Genomic DNA, 24,971 nt, shown 5'->3' on the forward strand with positions numbered 1-24,971 from the left:
GCAAACTTTGTAACTTCCAAATCTGTAAAAGGTAAGGAGAAATATAAAGAAATCTTGATAAATCAAAACAGAAGAAAAAAAAGAAAAACAAGAAAGAGAAAATAATTTACCTGTGATAAATAAAAAGTAAAAAAAAAAATGAGTTGGTAGCAATAACTTTACGTTTTAGAGAGGGGACTTGAAAAAGAAAAGCAGAAATTGATAAGGAATGAAACCAAAAAAGATAAGCTAATGAATAACATGAAGATCTAGTTCTTCAATCCAAAAAGAAAGAAAACATGCAGTAAGTTATCAGATAAATTCATGTTTTAAAGAGGAGAAAAGAAAAAAAAATCAGCCAACCGAATTAGAAAATAACCACAGATACAGAAGAAACTAAAGAAAACTGTGAGCCCACCCACCTTTCTATGAAGTCCTGTGTGACTCCACCCCACACACACTCCAGGTCCTCTCTGTCCTTTTCTTCCCTACTGTTTTTCCAGAAAGTTCACCTTCATGGACTACACCAATCCCTCAGGCATCCAGTTATTTCAGGTGTAGTCAATTAGAAGGTGAGAGACCAACAAGCAGAGGACACTGCTCCCTTGCTCCTTCCATCAAAGTCCTACAGCTGTTCCCTAGGATTTCCAGAAGAGTTTCCTCCCCTCCCCTGGTAGATTACACTTTTCTATATTGATTTATCCTGACCCTGCCTGTGCTTTTGTCAGTTGCTCTCATACAAAGCTCTTTCCAATTGTCTCTCTTAAGCTTCCCTTCTAGGACTTTTCCTCAAGCATATGGATGACTTTTAAATAAAATGTAAACAGCCGATAAGGGCCACAAAAAATGTAGAAAAAATGTAAATCAGTCAAAACCACAGCTCAAATTGAGAAAATTATCAAAGAATTACCCCTCCCTCTCATCCATCTGCCCCCATAGCGCCTGTGCTATAGGGAGCCAGAATGTGGGGCAAAGGGAAGTTAGCAAGTATTAGGGTTATTGACATAGAGAAGAAATCATTCATTATTGACAACCCAGATATGAAGGACGAGTACATGAGTAAACTTAATATGTACATGATGCAATAGGAGGCCCGTGCCTCCTCTCTAATCTTATATATCATAACTATGTTTAGTTTCCTCTTATGTTAAAGGGAGAATAATTTGTTAAAATAGCAATGGAGCAACTCCCAGGCCCCAAGTTAGTCCTTCTTTGATCACTGCTTTTAGAGCCCAGAGCACAATTTCTCCCTTAGAAGGCTGACATGTTGAGCTCTTTTAAAGTTCAAAAGGAAACATCTTTTAAATGGTATTCCATAAAGCATTGGTTTCATGAAATTATTTTTCCAAAACTGTTCTGTGCTCTGCTCAGATCTCTTTTTCAGGGATGGTGCATCTATCTCCTGGCTGCTGGGACTCATAGCAGTACATTTTTATACAGCTCCAATGAGGGAGCAGCCAATAGCCAAAGACTATTGATGCAGGAGTAAAAAGCCTGCATATAAAAAATGTTTATTTTAGCTTATGGTTTTAAAGGTTTTAGTTCATGGTTACTTGGATGTGTTGCTTTGGACCTGTAGTGAGGCAGAATATCATGGCAGGAATGTGGTGGAGCAAAGCTGTCACCTCATAGCAGATAGGAAGGAAAGAGAGAGAGGATCCTGGGCCTCAGTCTCATTATCCCCTTCAAGGACACATCCCCACATCCCCAGTGGCCTAACTTCCTTCCACTGGGCCCCACCTCCTAAAGCTTCCACCATCTCCCAAGAGCACCACAGGCTGGCAACCAAGGTTCTAGGACATGGGCCTCTGGGGGATATTTAGTATCCAAACCATAACAGAGATCATATAAACAATAAATATGATTAATTAAAACTTTTAAAGTAATTTTTCTTGTTACCTCTATTGTTTTGCTTTTATTCTCTTTCCTCACTCATTCTAAATGATCAGATGTGTTATTAATAATAAAATAATAGGAAATTTATAATATCATATAGAAGAAAAACACAGGATCCAGATTCTCTGGAAATTCCACTGTCATCTTGATCATCATGCACATACATAAAGACTATGATCCATTGATTTTTTGGCCCCAATGAGAAAAAGCTAGAGCCTTGGTCCTCAATCTACTTCTCCACAGTCATACTCAAATAAAATACACTGAGAGAAGGAAACAATTAACAGGCTGAAGATACAACTCATAGATTGGGAAAACATATGTGCATACTATACATCTGGTGAGGGGCTAATATTCAAAGGACATAAGGAACTCAAACAGCTTAACAGGTATGAATATACCACAATGAATCCCATACATACACATACACACGAACACACACATAAATACTGAGTTATAACAATAATAGGGAGATCAGTAGAGTGGAACAGGGGGAGGGAGAAAGGGAGGAAAAGAGAAAGTACTGGGGAAAGAGACTGATCAAATTATGTCATATGCATGTACAAATATGGTATAATGAATCCCACTATTATGTATAATTAAAATACATCAATGAAAAATAAATTTTAAAAAACTCAATTGCAAGAAAACAACTAAATTTAAAAACAGAAAGGATTTAAAGAGACATTTCTCAATAGATAAAATAAAAATGGCAAACAGACAAGCAGAACAAATGTTGGATTTTCCCATCCTCACACATTTTTTTTTTCCTACTGAAGCTCTTAGATGATTTCAGCCCTTGCTCAAATCTGGCAAAAGTAGGAACAGTCACACATGTGGTGAAGCTCAAAGCAGCCAGTTTTGCAATTTGTTTGCAGTTATAGCAAAAAACTAAAATGACCTCCTTCATTCCTCCAAGGTCCTGTATCAAGAGCTGGCTCACCACCCATTCCTCCCTAGGAAATACAGGGCACATTGGATCCCACCTTTGGAGCAATGTGTGATCTCCTTTTCGCCTAGGTCACAGCTTTTAAAGATTTCATGAAATCAGGAGAAAGAGACCATGCCTAATCCAGCTCCCAAGGACAGAGCTCAAACCCCACTTTTTCCTCTGAGGTGAACTTCCCCATAAAACCAAAAGAAACCTCATAAAATAATTTCCTCTAGTGATCCAAAAGCTGCATCACCATACCACACAACATCAATGTGGCCAGCTCACTGTTTTTAGGCACCCTGTGATATGAAAGGCGATATATTTTTTAACTCACTTCCCTCCTGTCTCTCCAGTATATTTGCGCACTGAGTCACTTCATTCAGTGGTATTCTCAGTCATAAAATATTTTAAAAGAAGAAATAGAAGCTGAAAGTTTCTCCACGACTCTGCTGTTTCCCCCTGAAGAGCTTGTTTCCCTCTCTGGCTGGGATGCGGCTGCTGCTGCTCTTCCAAACAGCCTCCCGTTTACAACCCTGTGATGGAAACAAAATCTAGACTTGCGAGTCAGTTAACAGTTTAAACTATATTTGAAATATTTTCCTGTCTGGCCAGATCTTGGTTTTGATCCCTTTTCTCCTAATTGTACCAGTCTTTAAGAAAAAGAAGGATAGAAATAATTCCAGGAATCCTATTATCTTTCATACAGATAGATAGAGGAGTTATCGATAAAGATAAAAAGAGATACATATTTAAAACAAAGGGGTTTTCTTGTCTGTTTATATAATTAATTTCTGCTCTCTCCTACTTTACCACCAGTGGTTGATCTGCCCAGGAGAGGCTTCATGTTTCAAGAAGTCAAATTCTTTCTCACTTTACTATTGTTCATTTTTTTTTTACATTATAAAAGATTAGCTTTTGAAAAGTGCACTAAAAGGACCTATACCTGTGGAGTTCAGTGCTACTTATAAAATCAAAACAACAGGGTGATGAAATCAATACCATCTACAAGGAGTACAGCCTACTACAGCAGGTCCCTCCTCCAGTCCCCCCACCATCCTGCTTTGCAGACACTAAGTAAGTATATCTGTGTTGACTTGGCAGACCAGAAGCTCTTAAAGAGGAAGAATTGCCAGCTTACCATAGCAAACTGGGCCGGATTTCTCCATGCCCCACACCCTTCTCCTGCCCATAACTCATTAGGTAAGCTTTCCTTGTTTCTAAGGACTACCCTAGGCATATCTTCTGTTCAGCCATTTGGCTCTGTGGCTCTCAAGGGAGAGCTGGTGGGGGATCTCCCCAGACCCAATGTAGATATTTCCTGATTTCTCTTTCCGTGCCCAGCAGCTTATCACAGCTCTCACAGAGGATCTCCTAGCCTCCAGAAGATTCTGCCATACAAATGGAATTAATATTCTCCTGAATATTAAGAGCATGACGGTAGTGTTTCCCATTTGGAGAAAAGGCATAGGCTTTAGATTTAGAACTTGTTTAGAATCTAACTCTGACATTTATGAACCATAATTCTCTGTAGGTTACAAATTTTTCTGAACCTCAATTTTCTCATCTATGAAATGTGAATAATAATACCCATTTTCTAGTGCTTTGGAGGATCACATGACACTATGTATGTTTACATGCATACATATACATATATATAGACCTATGTATTTGTGTGTATGCATTTTGCACATGCATGCATATATGTATACATGTACATACACACATATAAAATCAGTATTTATGGGAATTATAATGTCTGATACATATCAGGTGTTCAATAAAAAATACTAATTCACTACTCCTTTCTGGAACTTCCACCCTTTTTTCCACCAGGTACATAGTGAGTTAAGTTCTAATTTGGGCACTTTGCACTTTCTTTCACAAGACCACCTCTGACCAAAGCATATTTCCAGTCTAATTTTAGCACATAATTAAGGATTGGCATCACCAATACCAACACCACTTACTAGGGTAACTGTAACAGAAGGCATCATCAGTTTTCGAGCCAAGAGAACATATTGAATGTCAGTTTAATCTAGTGGGCATTTATTGGACCCATCCAGGCATTATGCTGGGTGGTTGAATATGCAGAAATGTATTGAAGACATTGTAATAAAAGTGACTTACATTTTAGTATGAAATCAAGCCATCTTCTATCCTTTTCATACTTAATAAATCACATCCATTGAAATCAGTATGTCCTTTGGAAACAATGTAAAATTTTCATAAAATTTTCAGCCATAAAAAAAGAATGTCTTAGACTGAGCTGTCATGTGGCAAGTGATAGGAGCAAGTGGAAAGACGACCCAATGGATGCAATTCACTTTGTATTCCCATTGGCAAACTAATGTCTCTTATCTCTGATGTATACACAGTATATTCACACCAATTCGTGTCTTCATACATATACTTTGGATAATAATGATCATCACATTCCACCATCATTTCTGACCCCATGCCCCCTCCCTTCCCCTCCAATCCCTCCGCACTATCTAGAGTCCGTCTATTCCTCTCATGCTCCTTCTCCCTACCCCACTATGAGTCAACCTCCTTATATCAGAGAAAACATTCAGCATTTGGTTTTTTGGGATTGGCTAACTTCACTTAACATTTTCTCCAACACCATCCATTTACCTGAAAATGCCATGATTTTATTCTCTTTTGTTGCTGAGTAATAATCCATTGTGTATATATGCCACATTTTTTATCCATTAATCTATTGAAGGGCATCTAGGTTGGTTCCACAGTTTAAACATTGGAACTGTGCTGCTATAAACATTGATGTGGCTATATGTCCTGTAGTATGCTGTTTTTAAGTCCTCTGGCTATAGCCCGAGGAGAGGGACAGCTGGGTCAAATGGTGGTTCCATTCCCAGATTTCCAAGGAATCTCCATACTGCTTTCCATATTGGCTGCACCAATTTGCAGTCCCATGAGCAGTGTATGAGTGTACCTTTTTCACCACATCCTCGCCAACACTTATAGTTGTTTGTCTTCATAAGCTGCCATTCTGACTGGAATGAGATAAAATACTAGTTTTGATTTGCATTTCTCTAATTTCTAGAACTAATAAACATTTTTCATATATTTGTTGATTGATTGTATATCATCTTCTGAGAAGTGTCTGTTCAGGTCTTTGGCCCATTTATTGATTGGGTTATTTGATTTTTTTGGTGTTTAGCTTTTTGAGCTTTTATATACCCTAGAGATTCGTGCTCTATCTGATGTGTGAGGGGTAAAGATTTGCTCCAAATATGTAGGCTCTCTATTCACCTGACAGATTGTTTCTTTTGCTGAGAAGAAACTTTTTAGTTTGAGTCCATCCCATTTACTTATTCTTGATTTTAATTCTTGCACCAAAGGAGTCTTATTAAAGAAGTTGGGGCCTAATCCCACATGATGAAGATTAGGGCCTACTTTTTCTTCTATTAGATGCAGGGTCTACAGTTTTATTCCTATGTCCTTGATCCATTTTGATTGAGTTTTGTGCATGGTGAGAGGTAGGGGTTTAATATCACTTTGTTGCATATGGATTTCCAGTTTTCCCAGCACCATTGGTTGAAGAGGCTATTTTTTCTCCAATGCATGTTTTTGACACCTTTGTCTAATATAAGATAATTGTAATTTTTTAGGTTATTCTCTGTGTCCTCTATTCTGTACCATTGGTTTACCCATCTGTTTTGGTGCCAATACCATGCTGTTTTTGTTACTATTGCTCTGTAGTATACTTTAAGGTCTGGTGTAGTGATGCCACCTGCTTCACTCTTCCTGCTAAGGATTGCTTTAGCTATTCTGGGTCTCTTATTTTTCCAGATGAACTTCATGATCGCTTTTTCTATTCCTATGAGGAATGTCATTGGGATTTTGATCAAAATTGCATTAAATCTATATAGGGCTTTTAGTAGTATGGTCATTTTGATAATATTAATTCTGCTTATCCAAGAGCAAGGTAGATCTTTCCATCTTGTAAAGCTTCTTTGACTTCTTTCTTTAGGTAGGGTTCCATAATTTTCATTGTATAGATCTTTCACCTCTTTTGTTAAATTGATTCCTAAGTTTTTGGTTTTTTTTGGGGGGGGGGTGAGACTATTGTAAAAGGGGTAGTTTTCCTCATTTTCCTTTCTGAGGATTTGTCACTGATATACAGAAATGCCTTTGATTTATGGGTGTTGATTTTATATCCTGCTACTTTGCTGAATTCATTTACTAGTTCTAGAAATTTTCTGGTGGAACTTTTAGGATCTTCTAGGTATGAGTCATATCATCAGCAAATAGTGCCAATTTGAGTTCTTCTTTTCCTCTGTGTATCCCTTTAATTTCTTTCATCTGTCAAATTGCTCTGGCCAGTGTTTCAAGAACTATGTTGAATAGAAGTGGTGAAAGAGGGCATCCCTGTCTTGTTCCAGGTTTTAGAGGGAATGCCTTCAATTCTTCTCCATTTTGAATGATGCTGGCCTGAGGCTTAACATAGATAGCCTTTATGATGTTGAGATATGTTCCTGTTATCCTTAATTTTTCTAGTGTTTTTGAACATAAAGGGGTGCTATGTTTTGTCAAATGCTTTTTCTGTGTCTATTGAGATGATAATATTTGTTATCTTTAAGTCTATTGATGTGGTGAATTACATTTGTTGATTTCCATATGTTGAACCAATCTTGCATCCCTAGGATGAATCCCACTTGATCAGGGTGCATGATCTTTTTGATGTTTTTGTATTCAATTTGCCAGAATTTTATTGAGAATTTGTTATCTATGCTCATTAGAGATATTGGTCTGAAGTTTTCTTTCTTTCTTTCTTTTCTTTTCTTTTTTCTTTTTTTTATGTCTTGCCTGGTTTTGAAATCAGGGTGATATTGGCCTCATAGAATGAGTTTGGAAGTGCTCCCTCTTTTTCTATTTCCTGAAATAAATTGAAGAGTATTGGTATTAGTTCTTCTTTAAAGGTCTTGTAGAATTTGGCTGTGTATCCATCCAGTCCTGGCCTTTTCTTAGTTGGTAGACTTTTAATGGTGTCTTCTATTTCATCACTTGAAATTGATCTGTTTTAACTGTGTATATCATCCTGATTCAATTTGGGCAATTATATGATTCTAGAAATTTGTCAATGCCTTAATATTTTATATTTTATTAGAGTACAAGTTTTCAAGATAATTTCTTATTATCTTCTTATTTCTGAAGTGTCTGTGGTTATATTTCCTTTTTCATCACATATGTTAGTAACTTGAGTTTTCTCTCTCCTTCTTGACAAACTAATGTCTCTTGATCTTATTAAGGTAAAATATATTATGTGTAGCAGGACAGAAGTTACTGACATGGAAGTTCCCACTAAATTCCCTCATCTTCCCCTGCAGAACAAAAGAGTAGAGGGGGGAAAGAGAGGCAATAAAATTTCATCAGGCTGACTTAAGGGAGAAAACCAATGAGAACAGAGAAAGAAGGTGAATGTATTACATGATTTGCTTATAAAATTATCCTATTCTGTATATTATTTCTAATGGAAATGGGTTCAAATTTATTATATCTTTTCATGGAGTTGAACAAATGAACTTTAAGAAACTAAACCTAATGCATGCTTAAGGTGTTGGCTTTCTGTTGCTGTGACAAAATACCTGACATATACAATTAAAAGAAGAAAAGATCATTTTGGAGGTTTCAGTCCATGGTGAGATGGCTCCATTGTTTTGGGGCCTATGGAGAAGCAGAACATTATGGCAGGAGCAAGTGGTAAAAAATGACTGCTCATCTTATGGTGGAAGCAAAGAAAGAAAAAGGAAAGGAACTAAGGGTCCCAATATCCCCTAAAAGGATACCCCAGTGATTTAACTTCCTTCCACGTTAGGCCCCATGTCTTAAAGGTTTTACTTCTTTCCAACAGCACCATAGGCTGGCAACCAAGCCCTTAGCACAAAGGCCCCTTAGGATCTTTGGGGGATATTTAAGATGCAAATAATAGCAGCCAGTTTAAGATAAACTGACAAAAGTGTGAAAATGTAGGTGACCTCCAACATTGAACTTCAAAGATCAATACTGTATTTTATATGGTGGTATCATCTGTAGTATCAAGCAGAGAAGGAAAATTCCTAATTTCTCATTTGTTTAAGGTTTTTCTGATACAAATCAACCTCTCCCCGTACTACTGAAGCAAGCAAGAAAAAAGCATAGTAATAAAGTGAATGCTGCCCATTTTATAATCAGAGGATTTCAGAGAGAGAGAGAGAGAGAGAGAGAGAGAGAGAGAGAGAGAGAGATCTATCAGACGCCAAGACTAAATGTCCACTACCTTTGAATGTGACTTTTCAACACAAAGTCCTAAAGGTACTTACAACAACACTATCTTCTCATCATCACAGACCTCCTCTGCTTTGTACTAAACTCTCCAAGAACTTCTGTCTAGATCTTGGACTCAAAAAGACGTAGGGGAGCAAACTAATTTGCCAGAATTCTTCCAGTGTCTCAAAAAGGCCATTCCCTTTTTTTCTTATGCAATTTAACAGAAATCTTCTGACTTTTTACCTGAACTTGTGATACCTGAGAGGGATTTTGGCAAAAGTGGACTGGCTTACTTGGATGCAATGATGACCAAGGAAGTTGTCATCTTAAGAAAGCATCATTGTTGAATGCAGAGGTCATCCTAATCACAAATGCGTGTCATGTTGTGCCTGCAAGTAGTATTTCTAAGCTCTTAACTGTAACTCTTCTTGTATAATTCCCTAGCCCTTTACTCAAAATACTACATCAAGCTTTGTCTTTCCCTCCTTCCTTCTTTTTGAAAATAGACTAACAAAAGAGGGCAAGTTTTTTCACACTAGACCCTGCAAGTATTCAACTCTATGTTGTCACTATAATGCAAGTCCAGGCAGTGGTACTGAAAAAACCAACAGCAAAATACTCAACTCTCTTCTCCTTATATTTGATATATTTTACAACTGATGTAAGGATGGCTCCCAACTTATCATGGGTCAACTTATGGTTTTTCAACTTTACAGTGGTGCAAAAGCATACCCATACAACCACTCTGTTTTTTAATTTTAATACAGTCTTCAGTATTCTAACATAAAATAAGTATTGTGTTAGATGCTTTTGACCAACTGTATGTTAATGTTCTGGGCAAGGTAGGCTAGGCTAAGTTGTTATGTTTGGAAAAGTAAATGTATTAAATGCATTATTAGTTTAAGATATTTTTAACTTACAATTAGTTATCAGGATATAGACCCATCATAAGTTAAGTGTACGAACTATATGTGTGTTTGCAGTTCTTCTTGCCTTTTAGATACTTTACTCTCCCTGACACAGATCCTACCACCTATTCACATGTACATGGCTGTCACATGCATGACATCAAAGTAACATAAGCAAAGGACATGGCCCCTTTGGTGTTCAGAAGGAAACTATAAGCTGCTCAGAGCAGGGAACACAGCAACAGATTCAGCATGGGTGAGAAAAGCTTCCCTGGTTTTCAAGCCCTGAAGAAGCTGTGCTAGTGCCAATCATCAGCAGAGTAGTGTGTGAACTTCACCGGGTTCCTGAGAAACACCTTTCTCATTCTCAAGGGAGGGATTTTACTCTGCTGGTCCTTACACTATATTTACTTTATGTTATTAGCTACTTACAACATCTGACAATTAGCAAAATTGACTCCCACTAAGGGGAAAGTCTGTACAAAGGAAATGTCATGCTTTCAGTGGCAAATTCATTGGTGACTATTTTTGTCTTATGATGATTTCCATTACCTCTCATTTGCAGAGAAATCAATAATAATTACTGGATAATGAGGATCCTCCCATCTCAAAATGCAATTGACTGACTGAATGAGTTTCCCCTACCAGTCAGTCCTTTAGAGAAAAATGTGTCTGTCTCATTGGAATGTTCTAGCATTGTTCATCATTATGGTGGCTTGCAGTTAATGGAAACAAGGAATTTCTAAATAAGTCTTTCTATTGCACAATTTGAAAAATTATTTTTGGAAATTCAATGCCAGATAGACAAATTGTCTTAAACATGTTTTTAACCACTCAAAATTATGTTGTAATTCTACATTTTTTTCCTAATTCTCATTGTGAGAGGCAGGGAACAGGAAAGTCTTTGAGATGAAAAAAAGTAACAATTATTTTTTCATTTGTTCTTCCAGCATTTTTGTGCCTCTCATTCAGTTAAGTTTTCCCTACTATTTTCTGTCTCTTCTTCTCCCATCTTCTGTTTCCTGTTTCATGCCTGAGATGTCAAATCTGCTTCTTCCCTCTATACACTGGCATCTTCTATTTCTCCAGAACAGCCAAAAGCTGTCAGCTCTTTTTACAGCTATTGTTTTTTCACTGCCATTATTTAACAGACCTGTCACCACATTACAATGATGAAGCTCCCATGATGCCTTGAGAAATCCATCTGCCATTTGTCACACCTTCCACTTGAATCTACCTTTGGATAAGTCTGGTCGACTTACATGTTGCCTATTTACTTTATACATTTTGAAAAGCCCTTTTTTCTTCTCTGACAACTGTATCTTGTTAAAAAGAAACAAGCCTTAGACTGTGGGTATAACTTGATGGTACAGAACTTGCCTACCATGGGGGAGAAGGAGAAGGAGAGAAAGAAGAAAGGGAAGATGAAAAAAAAAAAGAAAAAAGAACCCTAAAATTCTGGGTTATCAATTTCATTTTTAATTTTTTTAGGAATAAACATTCATATACAGTGGGCCCTCTTTATCCACGGGGGATGTCTCAATACCTCCAGGGGATGCCTAATCATGTATAATATGGAGCCCTATATATATAAGGTTTCTTTCCTATACACACATACCATGATGTTTGGTTTATAAATTAGGCACAGTACAAGCTTAACAACAAGAACTAATGGTAGAACAATTATAACAATACCCTATAATAAAAAGTTAATGTGATCTTTCTCTCTACACCTCCCTCCAACCCCCAACCACAAACATACTTAAACACATACTTAAACTTAGACTACTACATACTTAAACACAAGCATTGTGATACTTCAACAGTCTACCTGATATCATAGATAGCTACCAAGTGATTAAAAGGCATATAGTATATACCACACAGATACGATGAACAGAGGGATGAGTCCCATCCCAGGCAGACAGACACAAGATTTGGTGTAAAATTTGAAACTTATGAATTGCTTGTTTCTGGTATTTTACACATTTAATAGTTTTGGATCACATTTGACCTCAGGTAACTGAAACTGGATTATATAACTATGGAAAGGAATGACTACTGTATACACACTTGATCATGCATACACACACATACACACAGAGTAAACCTTGAAGTTTTTGAATTTTAAAATTTATTCTAGTAAAACAAACAATAATTAATGCTGGAGAGGATTTGGAGAAAAATGAATACTTTTACACTGCTGGTAGGATTATAAATTAGTACAACTACTATGGAAATCAGTATGGAGATTTTCAAAAGATTAGGGACTACCACATGACCCAGCTATACCACTCTTCTGTATTTACCCTAAAGAATTAAAGTCATTCTACCACAGTAATACATGCATACACATGTTTACAGTAGCACAATTCACAATAGCCAAACTTGTGGAATCAGCTGAGATGTCCATCAGTGGATGAATGGATAAAGGAATATGGTAAAAAAAAAAAAAAAACACACACACACATAATGGAGTTTATTTCATCATAAATAAGAATGAAATTATCTCATTTACAGGAAAATAGATGGAACTTGAGAACATTATGTTAAGCAAAATATGCCTAACTCAGAAAGTAAGGATCATATGTTTTCTTTCATATATGGAAGCTAGAAAAGAAAAGGGAAAAGAAAGGTGTTTGGGTATCTCGTGAAAATCAAAGGGAAATCTGTAGAACAGAAGAAAAGAACCAGGAGGAGGGAGGAGGAAATGTAAAGAGGAATGATACTGGCCAAATCATATTGTTATATTATGTGCATGTTTGAATGTGTAACAATGAATCCCACCATTATGTATAATTATAATGCACCAATAAAATACAGAAATAAATATCAATTTATCCTATTATGGCCTAAGAATTTTTAAGTTCTCCAATAGAGTAAAGGAAAGGGATTGAGGGGGGCAGTTGTAAAATAAAGGGGAGACTTGGGGAATAAAAGCCACCAAATTATGTTACATGAATGTACAAATAAATCACGATGAATACCACTTTTACGTATGATTATAATGCATCAATTAAAAAAATAGATGGGAGGTCAGTAACAAAAAAAAGGGATCTGAGGATGAAAAAAAAGGGAAAGTAAAAGTACTAAGGAATAAAATGCAGCAAATTATGTGTGAATATATCACAATGAACTCCACTACTGTGTATAATTCTAATGCACTAATAAAAACATAATAAAAATTTTAAAAAAGAATTTCATGTTCTCATTTTGTTACTATTTCATAGGCATTGACTGCTGACAAAACATTCTTTCTATCCATTCCAACGTAGGCCTTCTAGCGAAATTATACTGAACATTAACATGATAATCTGCATGTATTCATTTACAGTCGCTCTAAATATTACCTTCCCATGGAAAACAGAATATTTTTCCATTATCAGAAGTTATAGAGTAAGTTTGCCTTTTTGACTTTTATTGAGTCCCCTTATATGAAGAGCTTTTTCCCTGAATAAGATTTTTCCACGACCTTCATCCTAAAGCCAGAGCAGTTTGCACAAACTGAGGGAGAAGCAATTCCCTGTACACCTGCACAGGTACCTCCCTGCTGGTCCCCAGACCTTTCTCTTCATTTCTCTTGGCAGAATCAACTGTCATTGAGGATGTTCCCTGGGCTTATTGTACTGCTGACGGCCCCAGGCAACTAGGCATTTCTATACATTGAAAAATCAACTTAATAAGAAGCCTCTGAGTCAGCAGTTGGCTTGGCCAGCCCCAGGGGTGAGTGAGCTTCACATGGTACAGATCCTTCATTTTCCAGGATGAACAAGCTCTCAGTCACAGCAGTGTTTTATCCCAGAGGGATAAACCTATTTTCTCCTATCACTACCTGATCCTTTGCTTGACATAGCACAGAGCCTGATCCTACCTTCCCAGAAACATCGAAGGGCCAGTGAGGCTCTTAAGCTGACTAGACTTGCTGCTTATACCTTCCAACCTCATTCAGCTCACCCTTAGGTTTCCTACTCTCTTCAGTCTTTGAGCATCATTTTTTCCCATCAGTATTATTCTATAATTGTTCTCATTTTCTAATTTTTCATGTAACATCAAATTAACCATTTTAATGACATGGGCATTGTAATGCATAAAATTCAGTGGCATTTAGTGCATTCACAGTGTTTTCAACTACCACACTTATCAAGTTCCAAGATATTTTTATCACTCCAAATGAAACCCCGATACTCATCAAGCAGTCACTCCCTCTTTCCTGTCCCTCCAGCTCCTGGAAACCACGAAGCTTCTTTCTGTCCCTTTAGATTTACCTACATGGGATATTTCATATAAAGGGAATCATACAATATGCAATCTTTTTTGTGAGACTAATTCCACTTAGCCTAATGTTTTGAGGTTCACCTATATTATAGTAGGAATCAGAAATTCATCTTTTTTATAACTGAATAATACTTCACTGTATGCACATGATTTTTTTTAATCATTCTTCCGTGAATGGGCATTTGCATTGTTTACACTGACTATTGTGAATAGTGCTACTATGAATACACATGTGCATGTATTTATTTAAGTCTCTGTTTTCTATTCTTTGGAGCACATACGAAGGAGCGGAATTCCTGGGACATATGGGAATTCTGTGTGTAATTTTTTAAGGAAGAGGGCAAACTGTTTTCCAAACCAGAATCATCATTTTACATTCCCAACCCACAATGTACAGGGCTCCAATTTCCACACGTTCTTCCAACACCTGTAATTTTCAATTTTGTTGTTGTTTCTTAATTGTTATTATTATAACCATTCTAGTGGGTATGGAGTAGCTTCTCATTGTGGTCTTGATCTGCATTTCCCTAGTGATCAATGATGGTGAGCATCTTTCATATGCTTCTTGGCCATTTACATATCTTCTTTAAAGAAATGTCTGTTCTAGTCCTTTGCCCCTTTTAAAATTGAGTTATTTCTCCTTTGGTTTGAGGTTGTAAGATTTATATCTTCTGATACTAGATACTGGATACTATCAGATATGTGATTTGCAAATATTTTTTCTACTCTGCAGGTTGTCTTTTCACTCTCTTGGCAATATCCTTTGATGGAGAAAAATTTTTAATTTTGAAGAAGTGCAGTTTTTTCTTTTTTTCTTTTGGTGCTCATGGTTTTTTTGCAAAAAAAAAAATCATAGTTTTGGGTTTTTTTCCAGAGTGCTCTATAGTTGTATCATGCAATATTTAGCCTTTTCAGTCTGGCTTCTTTTCAGACATGCTTTACTTCTTTTTTAACCAAAGCACCTAAATGAGTACCATGCACCTTGAAGGAAATTTATAAATGTTTATCAAGCAGTTTACTGTATAGATTTGGCTGAAAAGAAATATCCACAATTTCCCAGCCATTTCAAACATTCTAAAGCTGTTATCCTCATATTTCAGATTATATCCTATGTTTCCCAAACCAACAATTGTTTCTCATTAGTTCCTTAGAAAAACCATAGTTTTACTATACGTATATCATCCTTTCTGAGAAAGAATACTGCCTAGTCTTCCACTTGAGAATTTTTAGGGTTTTTTGTTTTGTTTTTATTGTTCTTTGGCCATTGAACAGCTCTGATCTTTTAAAAATAGAGACCTTTAGGTAGACTTTTCTCAGGCATAAATCATGAGAGAGAGGGAGTAACCTGAAAGTTTAATGTGTTATAATTGCTCATGGATTGCCACACCTCCTCTGACTTATTATTTCCAAGCAAATGATACCATCTAAATCCTTCTGTGGGATTTATGGCTATACTTGCCAGGAAGGTAATTTATCTGGCTAAAAAACATCCAAGATAAATTTTCCAAGTACAAAACTTGGAGTCACCAAGATGTCCTTCAGTAGGTGAATGGATAAACTGTAGAACAGCAGAAAATGAAATATTATTCAGTGCTAAAGTGAAAAAACATAGGAAAACCTTAAATGCAAATTACTGAGTGAAAGAAGGCAGTATGAAAAGGATAAATACTGTGTGATTCCATCTATGACATTCTTGAAAAGGTAAAACTATGGATATTTTAAAATAACAATGGTACTATAAAGCTCTAATAAAAAAATAGATAAAGGCTGGGGCTGTAGCTTAGTGGCAGAGCGCTTACCTAGCATGCTTGAAGCACTGAGTTTGATCCTCAGCACCACATAAAAATAAATAAAATAAAGGCATTCTGTCCATCTAAAACTACAATTTTTTAATTAAATAAAATAAATAAATAAATAAATAAAATGATGGTGGTTGTCAGGGACTCAGGAGAGGGAGGGAAAAATGGGCAGAGCATAGGGGATTCTTAGAGCAGTTAACTGCTCTGTATGACATCATAATGATGGATACATGTTATCATACATTTTTGGAAATCCTCAGAATGCATGATATAGAAAGTGAACTCTAAAAAAATCAATTCATATAATAATAATATGCCAACATATTTTTATCAAGTATACAAATGCCTTGCTCCAGTATAAGATATTGATAATGGGAGATGCTATGCACATGTAGGTGCAGGAGATATATGGGAATTTCAAATGTGTTACTTAATTTTTCTGTGAAAATAAATCTGCTCTATAAAGTCTGTTAAAAAAAGAGCAGTGACAACAACAAAAATAATATATATATGAGACTTGAGACTTCAATAAGTCATTGGGTCACTTTTGATCAGAGGAAGAATTGCCTTTGGGAGGTAGAAATGTTTGGAGATGGGCTTCAAAAAGCTGCCTGGCCTTTGGAAAGCCATCTCTTCTGCAATACTAGTACACAGTGTTCCTCCCACTGCTTGAAGACACAGCAAGAAACCATCCTCTCAAATATAGAGCAGCCCTTTCCATATAACAAATCTGCCAGTGTGTCAATCTTGGACTTCCCAGCCTAATTAGCAAATAGAAATCCCCCACACCCAGTTAGATTTGAAATTCAGGTGATCAGTGAATAGTTTTTAGTCCCAAATATTGCATAGAACATATTTGTATTAAAAAATTATTCACTGTTAATCTGAAATTAAATTGAACTGGGCATCATATTTCTCTATATGTAGAGAAAGGCATTTCACATGTTTGGGGACTTTTAATTCCTTGCCTGGAGACATGTTCCTTTACTGGGAAAGTTTCATGGGAAAAACATGGTCTCAGGAAGAAAAACTCAAGAAAATTTAGGGAAAAATGGGACACCTGCCTTGTCAGCTGAATCAGCTCTCCCATCCCAGGCAGCCAACAGCATGAAGGTGAAATCCTCTCCTCCATTCACTGTTCAATTTGTGAAAGCTAGCTACATAAAATATGCACTGCTTTATGCCATAGATGAGTTTCTGAATGGAATATAAATGAAATTACATCTTAATGGTAACAGAACATCTTCACTTAAAGCAACCCTTGAAATAAACACACACATATGCACTCAAAACCCCACCTCTCTTGCTGTAAAAGATCACTCTCTAATTAAAACTATATTGCATTTCCATCATAAATTTTTCTGAAACTGAGATACACATAATCTTAATCACACCCTGGCACAAAAGACCACAAATATTTTTAACTGTTTTCAATGAAAAAAAAAAAAAAACTTCATTCCCTGCTCACAGCTCACTTCCACTAAGCATTCCAATATCACCACCACCTGCTTCTGTTTAAGCAAAGAGTTGCCCAGTTTTCTCCCCCAAACTGGGTTCAATTTAATTATGAATTTCGTTTTAACCCACGCCACTTGGTGATTAAGACAGGAACAGAAACCAAAAGAAACCTATAAGCTAGAATAAAAGTTTGTTCCAAACATTTTGAGAAGTTTTTTCATTTCCATATATCCTTTGTCCCTGCAATCCAGCCAACTGTGACATTAAAGACTCTCCAAGGAAAATATCTCTGCTATGACCACTTAGAGATAAGTTAGTATTGTATTTTCCCTTTGGAAACTTGAAAGAATTCTCCAAGGTCTCTAGATACTTCAATCAGGGTCTGGGTCTTCCTGATTCCTTCTGAATTACATCAGAACCATCTAAAATTCCATGGCAAAGATTCAGTGGAAATGCCTTTATGCATGCAGCTGGTTAATGTTCATGGATTATTCATGAAGCACCACCATCCCAAATTGGTCTAAAGGAAACAACAGGACAAAGGGCTCAGCAACCAGCCTGACTAACTGGAAATCTGATCGGATGAAGTTAGTGTAGTCATCAGAACTAAGGCCCCCATCAGATCTGATTTCCGATGAGTTTCAGCTGAATCTGAGCAGTAAATACAAAGCAGCTGTCATTGCTGGTGCTACAATGGTAGTAGCCAAGGCCACTCAAAGACCCATTCCTCTCAGATCTGCAACTCGTGAATGGTAAAGGACACTCATGACATGCCTTGAAAAATTCATGGATATGAGCTCAGCCACATGTCCTTTAATGAGTAGCTGGCTTCTTTTTAGAAGAACTAAAGACCGAGAACAAGACAGCATAAGCACATGTGAGGACAAATTCCCAAAATTACCTTGAAAGGCATAAGAGCTGTCTCAAGGGAAGTGGCAAACCTAAGCATGGAAGACAGAATTTGACTCCTGGGTTTCTGCCTTTTTCCAAATCCAAGATGGTTTTTAGTGTTCTACTTTTATAGAAGGAGGCTGAAATTTGCAGAAAGGGTGATGGCCTTTATCGGAAGCACTACTACAGTGTATATTCCTGGGGCCATAAAACAGAGTACAGAGGTTTGGATCAGTACTCAAAACCAACTCTCAAACCAGGGTCTAACATGGAAGAAGTCACTGAATGCTAACACAGACTTTAACAGTTCTGAATTCTCCTAGCTAGAAGGCAGAGGGGAGAATTACTCATGAAGGGGAGGAAGGAGACAGAACTAAGATAAGCTAGAGAAGACAGGACAAAAGAGGTATTCTCAGTCAAAGTAGGGAATGCTGAAAAATTGCTCATGTGTTTCTCAGACAAGTGTGTATTTGGTACATGGAGCATCATCTATGGCAAGCATAAAGATGTCCTCACTAGGCCCCCTTCACTGACATACTTCTTGTCTCCGACACTGGGAGAGCCATTAGCATAAAGTCTTCACTGCCAGCCCCTTTGGAGGCTGCCTCAGCTGCAGAAAGCCACCTTTTCCAAGGCCTTCCTGGGCAGCCGTGTCCAATCACTGATCCATCACAGCCAAATTCAAGCAAATTACAAAGCACTATTCTATATCTAGAGTCCAAGTAGAAACAGTTGAGGCTGTCATGGCTTTCATTTTGCCCACATCTGATTCCTTTTCCTCCTTTATGACATTCCCTTCCCAAGAGCACTCCTTAATTAATATCCCACATACTGTAGTGGCACCCTACTTCCTCCACCAGTGCATCTTATTTAAGCTTCTTCAGAGACCTTCACCACAACTGTTCCTGTTAACAAAATATCAGTCAAGATCTCTGTAGAAGGGCTTAATGTGGTTAGCACCTGTTACCTGTTGCTCTATTCTGTCTTGCAAAAACTAAATTTAACTGTGGACTTGATGGATGTACTCTGCTTTTGTGGTATTATCTGTAAAATACCCCCTGACGGTTCCAAGAAATGGGACAATAGGCACTTTCTGAGAACTCAAAGAAAAAATAATGTTTCTATACTTCTATGTAAACTTCTGGAAAAAGTTACAGTCCTCCAAGCTCCACCACCCTTCACTGGGTATAAAGTTCAAAGAATTTCTAGACTCAGCAATTAGAGGAAAGAATGTTGTAGGTAAAAGCCCCCTCTGAACCAGCTGCAGCCAATAAACCTCCTTCCTGCTAATTCCTCGGGTGTCCAGTCTCTTCTGTCCTGCATCAGTACTATCCTCCATTGAAGGATCTACCTATCAGGAACTCCCCCCCCCCCGTGACACCATACATATCTTGGATTTCCTTAACAACTTCCTAGTGTAAACTTGGCTAAATCTCTAGCTGAACCATTGGATGACACTCAGACAATTGATTTCTCATGCCTGAAAATAATACACAGGAAACTTGGATCATCAATTTATTGAGGCATTTGATGAAAGAGCCTGTGTGAGTTATTGGCACTAGGATAAATAATTGCCAAATAAAGAGGAGCAGCGTGGATTATTAGATAAGGGAGAGCTCATATTCTTGTTGTTTTTCAGCTGTGTGAATCATTGTGGCTGAGGCAACCTGACTTAATAATGCCAATTCATCATGTGTCTCTTTAATTAAAAGTCAGAATGAAGAATAGCATTGTACCATTTAAATTTTGTTCATCATGTATCACTCTTTAGCTCCACTTTGGGTTGGGTAAGGAAAGAGAGGTCTGTGAATACAAACAGGACCAGAACCTTCTCCCCTTTTTTGTCTTCTCTTAGAAGTATAATCCTGAGTATTAATTTGGGGGTCAGCTCTGAATTCTGAGAAGCTCCGCTACCCCCCAGCACCACCACCCCATCTATTTGGATGTCTTTAGCAGCTCAGACAGGGCCTCCTTGACCACAGAGCAATATCCACGGCTATGGAAGAGGCATGGCCTCTGACATCCAAATGCTTGAACCTACTCTCAACTCTTAGCCAGAATGTAGGCACAGGACCCTGTTTTCAAAGCAACAGGAACTCCTAAAGACTCCTGGCAAAAAACCTCCAACCCTCAAAGTAGAACAAACTTAGAATCTGAAGTGTTGCCTATTCAAATACTTGGGGTCATCATAGGGAAGCTGAGAAACTAGGAGGGACAAAAATATGACACTTGTTCTTAAGACAATTCAGGTGTCTCGTGGCTCAGCCCAGTCACCACCTGTAAATTTCACAAGGCAGGCTTTAGGACAGGATGTACTTTGAGCATTTTGTTTGAGGGATCATGTTTCTTAACTGTCTTTTCAACAAAGATGGTCTTCTTGACCATCCCGGAAGGACCCATATCAACCTGAGATGACACAACAGAACAGTTGCACACAGTCACAGTCCAAGGAGGGAGGAGGGTAAAGGGGGACTCTAAAAGAAGATTATGGAGAACAGAAGACAGAGCAGGAAATGCCAGATCAGATTTCTCTTCTGCTCCAGCAGGAACAACTGTGACCTCTGAACATCCAAGGTAACAAAGGAGCCAGAGTAACAAAGAAGCCTGTCTACCAGGAAGGTTGCTGAGGAATGAGTTGAACATCACATAGGCATTTGGATGTCAGAGGCCAATTGTGAGCACCCTCTGGAAGGAAGTCTTTCTGGATGATAGAATCACCTTCCCTCTGCTTCCCAACTTCAGGATATATGAGCATTACTGAGAGTACTTGTTTAAAAAGCTGATCATGAACCCTACTCCTAGAATTTTTGAGTATGTAATGAGAGGCAGGAATCTGCTTTACTAGTTTATATTTAAAGTTAGCCATTGGTGATTCAGATGCATGAATCATGGTTGAGAAACATAGCTCAGATCTACAGGAAAGAGTTTCTTCTCATAGTTTTGACATTTGCTTTCCTCCCAGCAAGCCAGTCTGGATTGTGTGCGTAACAGGCAAGCATAAACTCCTAAAGAGCCTGGCAGAATTTAAACATATTCATTCTAAGGGGAGTGGATGAGAAGAAATGACTATAAGGGTTTGATGAAATGTTAGGAATTGTGTTGGCTGATTCACCTAATCTTGGTTTAGTTAATTCTTACAAGATCCCTGAGAAAAGAAACACCTCCATTTTACAAATGGAGAAACTGAGGCTCTGAGAAGTGAAGCAGGTAATTTGCCAAGGATCACAGGAGTAGAGTAACAAAGAAAAGACTTAAACACAGGAAAATCTGGCTCTGAAAGCAAATATGCCTGAACATAAGAACATGCAGGGCATTTTAAAATCCCCATTCTCAATCTACTCCCTTGGAGAGTCCAGCTTGGTGTCTTTGTATTGGAGTCCTGCAATCTGTAACTTTGATAATTTACATTCAGGTGACTTTTCCTTACAAGTTAAGAAAATATCCTAGTAACCTTACTTATGTCTCATAAAGTGCACATATTTTTTACTCCTTTCCAGTAGAATTAAGTGCCTCAAAAAATTTGTTTTTGCTTTTAAGGCAAAAGTATTGCTTTTGAAAACCGTCTGACAATATCCTCTAAAACGTGTCTTGGAAAATAAATGTGTTGCTATTCAGCTGGTTTCCTTCCCTATGTTGTTTCTTTTTATAGAGAAAATCATTGGATCAGGATAAAGGGATTTCCAAAGTCATGTAATAATACTTAAGGGTGGGCAACATTTTTTTTGCATGAGTTTCAGTAATAAAAAACAGTAAGTGGTTGAAAAAATGGTCACAGAATTTGAACAATTGCTGGGTTCCTTACAGAAATTAATTGCTTGATGGGAGGATCAAGTTTCTACCCTTCAACATCTCAATATTTTCTAGTTGTTCTCAAACTTTAGGGTGCATCAGAACAATGATTGTGGGGAAGGCTGTTAAAAATGTCTAAGTGGGTTCATAGTGGGTTTTAATGGTCTGCGTTTTGAAAGAGCACCTCAGGTTAGCCTGATGCAAATGCCTACAAACCACAATTTGAAAAATTATATGTCAATACAGCTTTAGTTCTTCTTAGAAGTATGGTATAAATGAATGAGTGGATGGATTGATGCATGGATAATAGATAGATGGGTATCAGAATATCAACCCACAAAAAAAATGGACCAGTAGATAGTTTCAAACATTCTATATTATCATTACTTGTTAGTAATCCTACTAATTACTAGTTAGTAATCCTACTAACATTCTTGGGAGGAAAAACTGCTATCCTGTTAAGGTATAAGATCTCTCACTTATGTAGTAGTCTTGAAGAAGCTTATCTGAAGCAAATCTGGTTTTACTATCAATGTTCATGATAAAATTGGGCTGTACTCTAAAAGGAATAATAGAATCCTCAGAATATAATAAAAGAGCAGTGAATAATACATTAAACATTTACAATTTGAAACAGTTGATATTTTGATGGAAATAAAAATATTATTTAACAATTTAACAGTAACCTTGTATTGTGTTATTATACGCTGAAAGAGAAAAATAGGGTCGTTTTCTCAATAAAATATGTGATAAAGTAGGCATCAAAAATCCAATGGGGAATGGAGGAAGTATTTAATATAAGTTGTTTTATCATACCATATAGCAAAATAAGTTCTAGATAGTTTTTAATGAGTCTTTTGGGGGGTTTTGGGGTTTTTGATTTTGGTTTTTTGTTTGTTTTATTTTGTTTTGCTTTTCTTTTAATGCTAGGATTTGAATCCAGGCCCTCAATGCAAGCACTCCATCATTGAGCTATGTCGCCAGCAAAGATAAGCTTTTAAAATTAGAGAAAATGCAAATAAAAAGGATTAGAGACTTCTCAGGATAGATAAAATATGAATGAAAATATCAGCTTCTCAAAGTTCACATTTTTCTTGTTCACTTGATAAACCCATAATGCCATTGTAAGTGTCCAGAAATGTGTCTATGAATGACTCAATGTATTAAGTTTCTTAAGAGGAGAAGGACTTTACAACAAAGACAGTGAAAAATACCACAAAATGTCTTTTAAAATAAATCAATAGATTATAAAAGTCAGAAAACAAACCAGTGAAATAGTGGCAGCATACATATGCACAGATAATGATTTAATAAATTTGCTACATAGAAAATTCATAGCTTAACTGATGTGATTCAGCAATCTGTATATGGGGTATAATTGGGAGTTCATAACCCACTTGAATCAAATTGTGAAATATGATGTATTAAGAACTATGTAATGTTTCGAACGACCAACAATTAAAAAAAAAAGAAAAAAAAATTTCAAAAAAAAAAAGAAAATTCATAGCAACAAAAGTATTGTGCACATAATGCACTCTGTATTCTTCTCATTTGCTGCTTGTGGGAATATAATTGGAGACATTCTAGAAGACAATCTGATAAGATGCATCAAGTACATTATGAATACTGTTTATTTCAGACATTTGTGCTAAAGATTCAACTAAAGCTAACTATTTGGGTCTGTGATAATGTATATGCTAGGATAAAATAAATGTTCATGGCTTTTAACAGATGAAAATATTGGAAACATCCAAATGTCTATCAACACCAGGTCCCAGACCATCATGGAACCATAAAGAACCATTAAAGAACAAATGCCAAATGTCTCCTTTGATATAAAGAGAGCAACTAAGAACAAAACAGGAAGGAAGAGCATGAGGAAAAGACTAACTGTAAACAAAGACGAATGGGGGGAGAGAAAGGGAGAGAGAAGGGAAAGGATATGCAAATGGTAGGAGACCTTCAATGATACACAAAAGTATAAGAGGTTATGATGGGCAAGGGGGAGGGGGGGAAAAAAGGGAGAGAATTGAACAACAGCTGAGGAGGCAGAGAGGGAAGGTGGGAGGGGAGGGGAGGGGGGATAGTAGGGGTTAGGAAAGGTAGCAGATTAAGACAGTCACTAATATGCCATTATGTAAAAATGTGAGTATGTAACAGATGTGATTCTGCTATCTGTATTTGGGGTAGAAATGGGAGCTCAAAACCCAATAGAGTCAATAGAGTCAAATGTATGAAAGATGATTTATCAAGAGCTCTGTAATGTTTGGAACAATCAATAAAAAAAAAAAAAGAAAAGAAAAGAACCATTAAAGAATTGGAGACTGAGGTAAGAGGATCGAAAATTCAAGGCAAGTCTCAGAAACTTAAAAAGATCCTCAGCAATTTACTGTGACCCTGTCTCAAAAAATAAAAAGGGCTGAGAATGTAGCTCAGAGGTAAAACACCCCTATATTGTCCCCCAAATTGTGCCTGATTTTTATATGAGAAATTTTAGGTGTAAATGAAATAATTCAAACTAAAAACAGCATGTTTACACAATACTGTGATTTATGCATAATACCACAAAATGGATACTCAAAAATGATTAAAATCGTAAACTTTGTATTATATATTTTATCATAATTTTAAAATCCAGCATGTTTGATTAGTTTTCATAAACATTAAGAAAAATATTAATTCATAAAATAATATTATGAAGAAAATATTTATTCTGAGTGATAAAATTATGAATGATTTTCACTTCTTGATCCTTTGATAAATGTCTCAGTT

Source organism: Urocitellus parryii, chromosome 4 (genome assembly GCF_045843805.1).
Source record: "Urocitellus parryii isolate mUroPar1 chromosome 4, mUroPar1.hap1, whole genome shotgun sequence".
In the NCBI taxonomy this organism is placed as follows: Eukaryota; Metazoa; Chordata; class Mammalia; order Rodentia; family Sciuridae; genus Urocitellus; species Urocitellus parryii.